The following is a 9972-nucleotide window of genomic DNA, read 5'->3' on the forward strand; positions in this document are numbered from 1 at the left end:
AGCATTTGAATGATAAGATTGTTGTTATGTTGGTTGAGAAGTGGGTTTCACTAAGGAATGTGCCTTTCTTTGGATGTCGAAGTAATGAAGGATGTCTTTTTTTGGATCATGGAAGAAACTATTGGAAGATTATAATTTTGAACATATGCTACATTATATGATTTTTAGTGCAGGTTGTGAAAGTATAATTTGGATGGTTATGATGTTTATGTATGTGATTGACCTATGATTTTAGATAAAAGCTCTATGAAATTACAGGTTGCATGTTTATGTATCAGAATGTTGTTGTCGTTGCCAATTATATATTAGGGATATATTGCAACGACTTTTGTCGTTGCCAAATATGTACAAGGATTGTATTGCAACGAATTTTATTGTTGCCAAATATGCACCAGGAATGTATTGCAACGACTTTTGTCGTTGCCAAATCATATATATGAATGTATTGCAACGACTATTTCGTTTCCAAATATGTATGGTATTACGTATGGAATGTATTGCAACAAAATTTTTTGTTGCCAATGATGGTTATGTATTGCAACGACCAGTTTGTCGTTGCAAAAACTGTTGTATTGTATCGCAACGACAAAGTTTTTGCAATGGACTTTGTCGTTGCAAAAACTAGATAGTTTTTGCAACGGAAAAGTCGTTTCTAAAGCCTTTTCCTATGGGCTCAACGACCTTGCAACAACAATTTTCGTTGCAAAAACTATGTATTGCAATGACTTTCTATGTATTGCAATGACATTTATCGATGCAAAATATAGTTTTTTTTTGTAGTGTAGGGAGTCTTGTCCAATATAGGTCTAAGCATTGCCCGGTTAATGATATAACTAGCTATGCTCACAGCTTGAGCCCAATAACAAGATGGTAAACTGCTGGATAATAACATAGTTCTAGCCATTTCTTCTAGGGTTCTATTCTTGCGTTCGACCACACCATTTTGTTCAAGAGTATAGGGAGCTGAGAAATTGTGCACAATTTCTTTCTCTCGACAAAAGGTGAGGAACTTACTATTCTTAAATTCACTCCCATTGTCTGAGAGAATTGTTCGAATATGAAGTCCTAGACTTTTTCCCAAAAGACTAGATAAGTCATGAAAAGCACCAAATGATTCACTCTTAGTCTTAAGGAAGAGAGTCCAAGTGAAGTGAGAATAGTCATCAACAAGAACAAAGATGTAACGAGTACCTCCTTTACTTGACGTTCACATAGGTCCACACAAGTCCATATGAATGAGATCGAGAGGAGCCTTCATGGAAACTGCCTTATTAAGAGGAAAAGAACATATGGTTCCTTTGGACTTTGAGCACTCTGAGTAAGAGGTCATAGAGTCCGGCTGGATTCGAGGTAGACCATGCACAAGGCCTTGGGATTGAAGCTTGTGTAGAAAATGCAGGCTTGTGTGTCCCAATCACTGATGCCCTAGGTTTGACTGCTCCTTTATAGTGGCAAGGCACATTTGTCTAGCTGGGGAAAAACCACGATTAAATAGATAGGTATTATCAACTCACTTACCTTTCATTAAGATCTCTTGGTTTGGATCTCGCACAACACAAGATGTTGTACTGAAAGTAACTTTGTTTCCCCCTTGATCACATAGTTAAGCTACACCGAGGAGGTTAAATTTAAGATTATTTACAAGGTTAATATTATGCATTTGGATAGCGTTTGTGAGCTGAAAACTACCACTAGCCTTGATTTTACATTGTTTCTTATCTCCAAAAGATACATTACCTCCATTCTTAGAATGAAGAGAGAGTAGAAGAGATGGACTACTTGTCATGTGACAAGAGAAGCTACTATCAATATACCACATACACTTTACTTCATCTTTAATGCAGACCTCTATGCCTAGAGTTTCTGCTTCCATTAAGCAGGACGAGAGTGAGAGAGAGCGAGAGTTTGAATCATGATTTGGAACACCTTTGACTTTGTGTTGTCATTTAGCCGGCTATTTAGCTTTGTTGGAATTGCTTTGTTCTCTGAAGTATTTCATGACCAATTTCATCATTTTTGCAACTTCAATGTCCTTCATGATTCAAATATGCTGAGATATAGTAGATATGACAATCAAAGTATACGAGCAAGCTTGATTTAGACTAAAGAGTAGGAATCAAAGCAAATGAGCGTCCAAAGCTCTGATACCAATTGTAGGTGTTTGTACTTCGTTAAGAATGGATCAAGTAGATTTGATAAGCTAACACTTATAAAAGGGTGGCTTGATCAACTTGCTTAATTTTTTTGAAAATATAAAAGTTGAAAACACGTTTAAGCTAGTCTAAACTCCAAGATAAACACAACAAGCTAGTAAGATAGTGTGTTAGAGTTGCGGAAGAGGAGTTTAGCTTCAATACTTTGAACTTAAAATTGTTAGATGATAAGTTCTGCTCAAATGCAAGATTTTCCCAAAGTGAGAATCCTAAGATTCTACTAAGCTCGGGATAAAACTCACCACTAATTAGATTATATTAAATCAATAGAATTACAACACTCGTAACTCTCCCACTCAATACAATCTATGTTCAGCTCAATACAAGTGATCCTCTCTACTCTCAAGATGATTTAGCTCACACACTAGCCTCTAGTGACATTGGCTAAGAGTAGCATTCAATTAGCTAGAACGCTTACCAACTCGCTCTTTCTTTCTCCTCTCAGCAAGTGAGGTTATGCCCTAAGTACTCAACTCTCTAGCTTTCTCTCTAAAGCTTTTAGCTCTCTATGCTTCTCTCAGATCTTGTGTGCCTAACATCACCTATTGCACATATTTATAGCATTTCTAAACTTATTCTCCAAGTAAAGAAAATTCTATAATCTATGGCAATGAAGAAGTCCACGTTGCCAATGCGTGTGACTAATCCCCTCGTGGAGCGCATCAACGATTCCACACGCATTTGTGCTTCTTCTCTTGAGTAACCGTTTTATCCACGTTGGCAATCCTCTCCACACCACTCATGCTTCTCTAATTTGTCCATCTTGGCGATCCCCGTTCATCACTATACATAGGTAAAAATCACACATTCCCCTAACGTTAGCTTCTCGGCGTTCCCTTCAATACGCCTGAATCTTCTATGCGCTGGTGTAGGATTCCACTACAGGACACACTATTTGGCACTTGATCCACTTGTATACTTCACTATGAGTTTGAAGCTCGATCCACTAGCTCGCAATGTCTCTCTTCGCTCAACTAGTCCTTCGTTCTTCACAACTCATCACCTGGGCTTTTATTTTCTTCGTTCTTTATTCTTCAATACTGCCTTGGCAAGACTCTCTTTCCCCGCTAGGCTCAAAGCTAGCCTCTAGCTTGTTCGCTTGTGTCAAAGCTACTCTCCTAACTCCTTGAGCTATTCCTGGAAATCTATCACACACAATGGACATCAAATGATATGTTTATCATCATCAAGACAAGCAAAATGTTTAAGCTACTCAAGCTTAAACTAACAGAAGGGAAGGCTGAGAAGCTAAGGATAGGAGACAAAGGAATTTCTACCTATGGATAGTGATGAACAAGGATTCCCAAGATGGACGAATGAAGGAAGTGCTGAGGGTGTGGAGAGGATTGCCTACATAGACAAAAAAATTACTGAAGAGAAGAAGCACAAAACGTGTGGAATCGTTGATGCGCTCCAGGAAAAGGATCGGTCACACGGATTGCCAACGTGGACTTCTTCATTCCGTAGATTATAGATTTGCTTTACTTGGAGGATAAGTTTAGGAATGCTATAAATATGTGTAATAGGTGATGTTAGTTACACGAGCTGAGAAGAGCAAAAGAGAGCTACAAGCTTTAGGACAGAAAGCTAGAGAGCTGAGTGCTTAGGCAAACCTCTCTTGCTGAGAGGAAAAAGCAAAAGCAAATTGGAAAGAGTGTTAACTAGAGGAAAGATACTCTCTGCCAAAGGTCGCGTGAGGTTAGAGTGTGGTATAAATCACCTTGAGAGTGGAAAGGATTACTTGTACTGAGATGAACGCATATTGTGTTAAGAGAGAGTGTTACGAATTGTTGTAATTACTCTTGATTAATATAATCTATTAGTGGTGAGTTTTATCCCGAGTTTAGTAGAAGCTTAGGGTTCTCACCTTGGTAAATCCTTGCATTTGTGCCAAACTTATCATATAACAAACTTAAGTTCAAAGTATTGTAGCTAATCTCCCCTTCCGCAACTCTAACACACTAGCTTACTAGCTTGTTGTGTTTAAGTTGGAAAATAGACTAGCTTAAACGTGTTTTCAACTTCATTATCTTTAAAACACTTAAACGAGTTGATCGAGATACTCTTTTATAAGAGCTAGTAGATTCAAGCTACATGGTACGATCCATATCAACCTGCGTATTTCATATAAAACCTACATGGTATTAGCGCTTTGGACGCTCACTTGCATTTGATTCCTACTCTCTAATCTGAATCATGGGCAACGACAAAAATGTTTTCAACCTAGGAATCTCTTTAGCTAAGCCTCATATCTTATCTGATGGAGAACTAGAATGGTGGCTCACTATGACTAGAAATTATATCCAACAAACTGACTATCATTGTTGTAGGATTATTGAAAAAGGTGAAGAAACACTCAAGGATTTAACAGACACATACATATGGGGACCAACAGAGTATTCTATGTTAGAGAAGAATGAAAAGGCAAAGCAACTCATATTAAATGCTCTCTCTCAAAAGGATATCGACAAAATCATGTCACTGCCCACAACGAAGCTCATTAGGAACGCCATCATAGACATGCACATCGGCAGTGAAGATATGAAGAACAATCATTAATTCAAGATCCAAAGGGACTTCCATTCATTTAAAATGGGAGAAAGATAATTTGTTCTGGACTATCATTCAAGGTTCCAGGTTCTATGTGACAAGATGTCCTCCGAGGGACTAAAAGTAGAACCCTGGGAACTCTCTTTAGCTTTTATCCATGGTGTTAACGCAAAATTTGATAGAACCAAACAAATTACGCTAATGAAAAAAGAGATGAAAGAGTTGCTTGTACCTGTACTTGATGGAAAATTAAGAATACATGAAACTGAGGATCAAAAGGAGTCGCTAGCATCGAAGGAATCCCAATGAGTAGCTCTCAAGCTCACTCGTGTTCTTCAAAAGGTGGAAGGCAATGATGAATCAGACAATAATGAAGATCGGGAAATAACAATGATGACCAAGCTCATTAGAAAGTTCTTTAAGAAGAAAATTGGCTTAACAAGAAAAGATTACAAGCCAAAAGACCTAAAGCATGTCACATGCTACAACTGCTCAGGTAAAGGACATTTTGCCAAGGATTGCACAAGTGCAGAGGTGGACGCTAAAGAGGAACCAAGTGGATCTGAAACACCACCTAGAAAAGCATTTTTCACCTTATGGGGCAATTTGAATGATGATCTAGATGTTGGAAAAATACCAGAGAAATGCTTATTCGTCACCAAAGATCTCGAGCCTGAATCTGACTTTGAGGTAAGTCTTCTTGAACTTAAACTCTCCTCTACACCCCATCTCAATGAATTTTGGGTGTACTCGATCAAGAAAATCTATCTATCGGCAAGCTTGATCTGAGTGATTCTGATTCCTCACTGTTTGATATGACTATATCTGAGGAAGAGCTTAACCAAGTGAGTCTTGAGAAAGACAAGCTTGACCCGAGTGAGTAATCTAAGACTCATCGTGTACGTATTAGGCCCTAAAAGTCGAGCATGAACAAGGAAAAGCACAATGAGTGTTACCTTCCAAAGGTAGACCTCACCAAGTGCTAGATCCTAATGATGACATCTATTATGAGGGAGTTCCTAGTTTTGTGAAGATGAAAGTTCTACCCTCCAGTTTTGGAATCGCGAGTAAAAGGCACATAGTCATATCTTAAGCTACTCTCATTTCACAAATAAGGAGGAATTTTCTATCTCCTTCAGGGCTGAACCGAATAAATCAAGCGTGCTTCAATGAATAATACACATCTCTTTCATTCTTAAGCTACTCTCATTTCACAAATAAAAAGGAGTTTTCTATCTCCTTCAAGGCTGAACCGAAGAAATCAAGCGTGCTTCAATTACTAATACACTACTAATAGACATCTCTTCCTTTCTTATCTTACAGCATGTGTACATCTATGTGGTAACAACTAGCTTTAGTCAAAACGAGTCTCATTCATGGAACAAGCTACATATATATATATATTCAAGCAAGACTTAGATATGTTCAAGTGAGTCTTTGAGGACTTCAAGCGATTCTTTATTTAACTCGTTGAACTATATCTTATACTTCTATAAGAGAAAATAGAAACACCGTATCTTTCATAAGGTGCTTTGCTTGGATATCTTTCTACGCCTTGGGCTTCTGTTGGATTTTTTTATCTTATCTTTTTAACTGAAGTAAGATATGCGCTATAAGTTTCTCCCATTCTTTGACTTTGAATTAATGTAATTTATTTCTACTTTGGGAACTTTAGTTGGATTGTGCTTCTTGCTTGCTTGATTCTCATGCTTATCTATTTCATAAGCCAGTCTAGCTAAGGTAGTATATTGCACTTAAGCTATTGATTATAGTCTTGGAAAACTGCATGCTCTTCTTATGTGCCACAAATAGAGAATGGTGAACATCTTCTTGACTTATTACATGCCTAAGAAATGATCCTTTCCTACGGTGTCCCTTGATTAATATTAATGTAACGCTTTCTTATTCCCTTGATTAACTCCACAATAGGAAGTAGGGGTGTTCAGCGGTCCAAAACTGTAAAGAACTGAAACGAACCTGTGAAAACCGAAAACCGAAAATACCCATTTTTTGGAACCGTATATGTTTGGTTCGGTTCGGGTTTGGTTCGGTTTGGTTAGATTTAGGTTCGGTTTAGACCCAAAAAATGAATATATGGTTGGAAGACATTAAACCATTGAAAAACCCGAGAAAACCAAAATGTTTCCCCCTCAATTTGATCTTTAAATCTTAAAAAGAATTCTCTACAATCCATTCACCTAAAAGACTAAAACGAAACATGAAACACATTAAAACATAGTTATTGTCTTCAAATTTAACCCAACAATTCAAAGTTTCACTTCTCCCAAAGGCCAAAAGAGTGAAAATAAAAAAAAACGCCTTCTCCAAATGTTCGTCATAAATTAGACCAAATAAATATATTAGACAATTAATTGAACCAAACTAAACACACAAAACAAATAGTAAAAATTCATACCATTCTAGTTTGAATCAACCGAATGCTTTTAAATCGGTTTAAACCGAACTGATCCGAATGTGACCCATATAAACTGAAAACCAAATATTTGAATTTCCAAGAATCGAAAACTGTGCATTACCCGTTAATCTATTTTGGTTGAGTGTGAGGGTGTTATGTCCGTACTTGTGAAATGTGCATTTCCCGTTAACCTTTTATGTGCTTAAATGATACATTGGGTGCATATATACACTTGCTTTACATTCCTAGCATGATCAAGCGCTTGTGCAAGAGTAGTTTCAGAGCCAGTCTCAGTCGCTTTTGGGTTTTCTTAACTGCAAAGGTTGCTTAATGAGGAAGGTAATCTATTTTTGATTTGAAAAGTGAGGTCTAGACAAGCAGCCCAATGATCTAGTATAAATATATTCAGCAAGGCTACTTGGCTCAGTGATCCAGTATAAATGGATTCAGAAAAGCTACACATAGACTTCACATCACATCATAGTAGCTGCCAGTGCATCTCTTGTAGCCGTTACAATGAGTATTTTGCAGGCCATATGTCACTCAGTAAAGTGCTTCTCAGAAAAGCAAGTCTGCATGTATCCGTTGTAAAGCTTCATGGATTCTAGCTTTTGAGATATAACCGTTGTAAATCTATCCATTGAGAGTTAGCCGTTGCGAGAGTACATCAATTTGATTTGATGGTCCAATCTTATAGAGGAAGGAAGCGCTCCACCATATAAACACGGGTATACATTCATTATTACCTTTACTGTGTTCATTATATCCCTCCTCTTTGTGTTCATTATTATCACCACTCGCTATCATTCGCTCACTCTCGTTACTACTCACTCTCACATCATAACCTCCTCAGAAAGGCCCAACCTATTAAAACCCCAAAATACAAAGCTCCTCAAGACTAAAATGGCCAGTAAATCACCTATCACAAGTCTCTCCAAGGAAGAGCTTCTCGAAGAACTCTACCGTAACAGAAATATTGACCTTGAAGAATTGTTCAACGCCGCAAAGAGAGAATGGCTGGTCAGTCTTCTATAGCACCGCCGACTACACCGAAAGCTCCGATGTCTAGATCTCCATTTTCTACGAATCCAGACACACCAGCTCATCAAGAGAGAATCGCTCCTAAGGTCGTTGCGAACACAGCCAGTGAACAGGGTAAAGAGCTTGTGCCGATTTTTGATCCAATGACCACCTCCGTCGCTAATATTCTGTCATATCTGGAGAACGTCGAGTCAGAAGTATTCACTACTCCGGAGAAGGCAATTACAAGTGAACCTCTCCTTCTTACATCTTCCTCCAACCCTAAATCTCCCATTGCTTCATTCAGAGATGACGATGATGAAGAGTTTGCTACGGCCCAACATAAAATGCTCAACGACACTAAAAGCGCGTCTAAGGCTGCCTGTAAATGGAAGCTTGAAGAGATTGAGGAAGAAGAGCTTCTTACTGAATAAGAGAGTGCAGAGTCTACGCCTCCTAAGCCAGTTAAGAAAGAAGCAAAGTAGAAAGCTAAGAAGAAACCAAAGAAGGAAGCACAACAGTTCAATTAGAGTTTCCTCCCATCCCACGTGGAATTTCGAAGCGAGATATACTCACTCCTCTGATTGTGCCTCCAGAGATTCTTAAAGGTATTGAAGATGCATACGTCTCAGACATGTTCAGATATTTGATGAAGATGCAGAATTGGGATAAGCTAGAGACAAAGGTAAGTAAAGATGATCTTGACCTCGTTCGACAATTTTATTCTCGCTTTTCCAGTAATTCTTCCTCTTCTGGCAAACCATCTTTGATCAATTTGATGTGGATGAATAATGCCGAGGAAAGTTTTAAGGTTAGAGACCTGGAAAGGATATAGGTCAAGATCCCGATCTAGATGGCTCACTGGTTGGTTTTGGTCGCCTTCATAAGAAAAATTGGCCAACGGGTTCAACAACGATCAAAGAAGCGGTATTTGGAAGGATTGCCCCTCCCAAGTTGAAGACTTGTCACCTCTCTGCGTCAAAGAAAATCCTCCACCATTTTATCGTCAAGACCATTACGCTCAGAAATACCAACCTTGACCACTTGACTAACAACGACTATTGTATAACGGCAACATGCTTGAATGGGGAGCTAATCAACACCTCACAACTCATGTTTTTTTCATATGGTTGTCAGTCGAGCATACCACAGTAGTCCTCTCCCTTTTCCACACATAATTGCACGCATGTTGAAGGCAGAGGGTCTTTACAAGACTACTATCGAGCCTAACTTTAACGATTTGCTTACTTTGGAAAAGGTTGCCGAGCTCGTCTCCAAGCCCTCCAAGCAACTCACGCTAGCCGCCAGTTCTTCACGCACTCAGTCTAGAGAGCTAGTCACACATGCTTCCAACAAATATCAGTCCTCAGTTGTATCAGCTATTCAGAATTTGTCTACGAAAATTAATAAGCGACTCTTAGAGATCATGACACAACTCCAGCTAATGACAGAGCACCAAGAGGAACAAGCTAATATTCTTCAGACTTTGGTTTCTTTTGCACGACAGCATGATGCCTAGTGTGTCAAAGCTTATGTTTATTTTGTGCTTCTTTGTGTTTTTTGCTAGCTATCTGGTTAACTAGTAATCTTAGGAACTCCCCAACTCCTAATGGTGTAAGGATTATAATGCTAATATAGTATGCGTTTTGCTTCTATAAACTTGTGCTTTTTGGATGGTTACACCTTACTTTTTTGCGCTGAATGACTTGATTTGCATGATTACTGAGTTAAGCTTGTTCTCCCCACTTCAATTAGTTCCCTTTTCATGAATTT

The sequence above is a fragment of the Phyllobates terribilis genome, unplaced genomic scaffold (genome assembly GCF_046119375.1).
Source record: "Phyllobates terribilis strain yellow unplaced genomic scaffold, ASM4611937v1 Scaffold_3977__1_contigs__length_67028, whole genome shotgun sequence".
In the NCBI taxonomy this organism is placed as follows: domain Eukaryota; kingdom Metazoa; phylum Chordata; class Amphibia; order Anura; family Dendrobatidae; genus Phyllobates; species Phyllobates terribilis.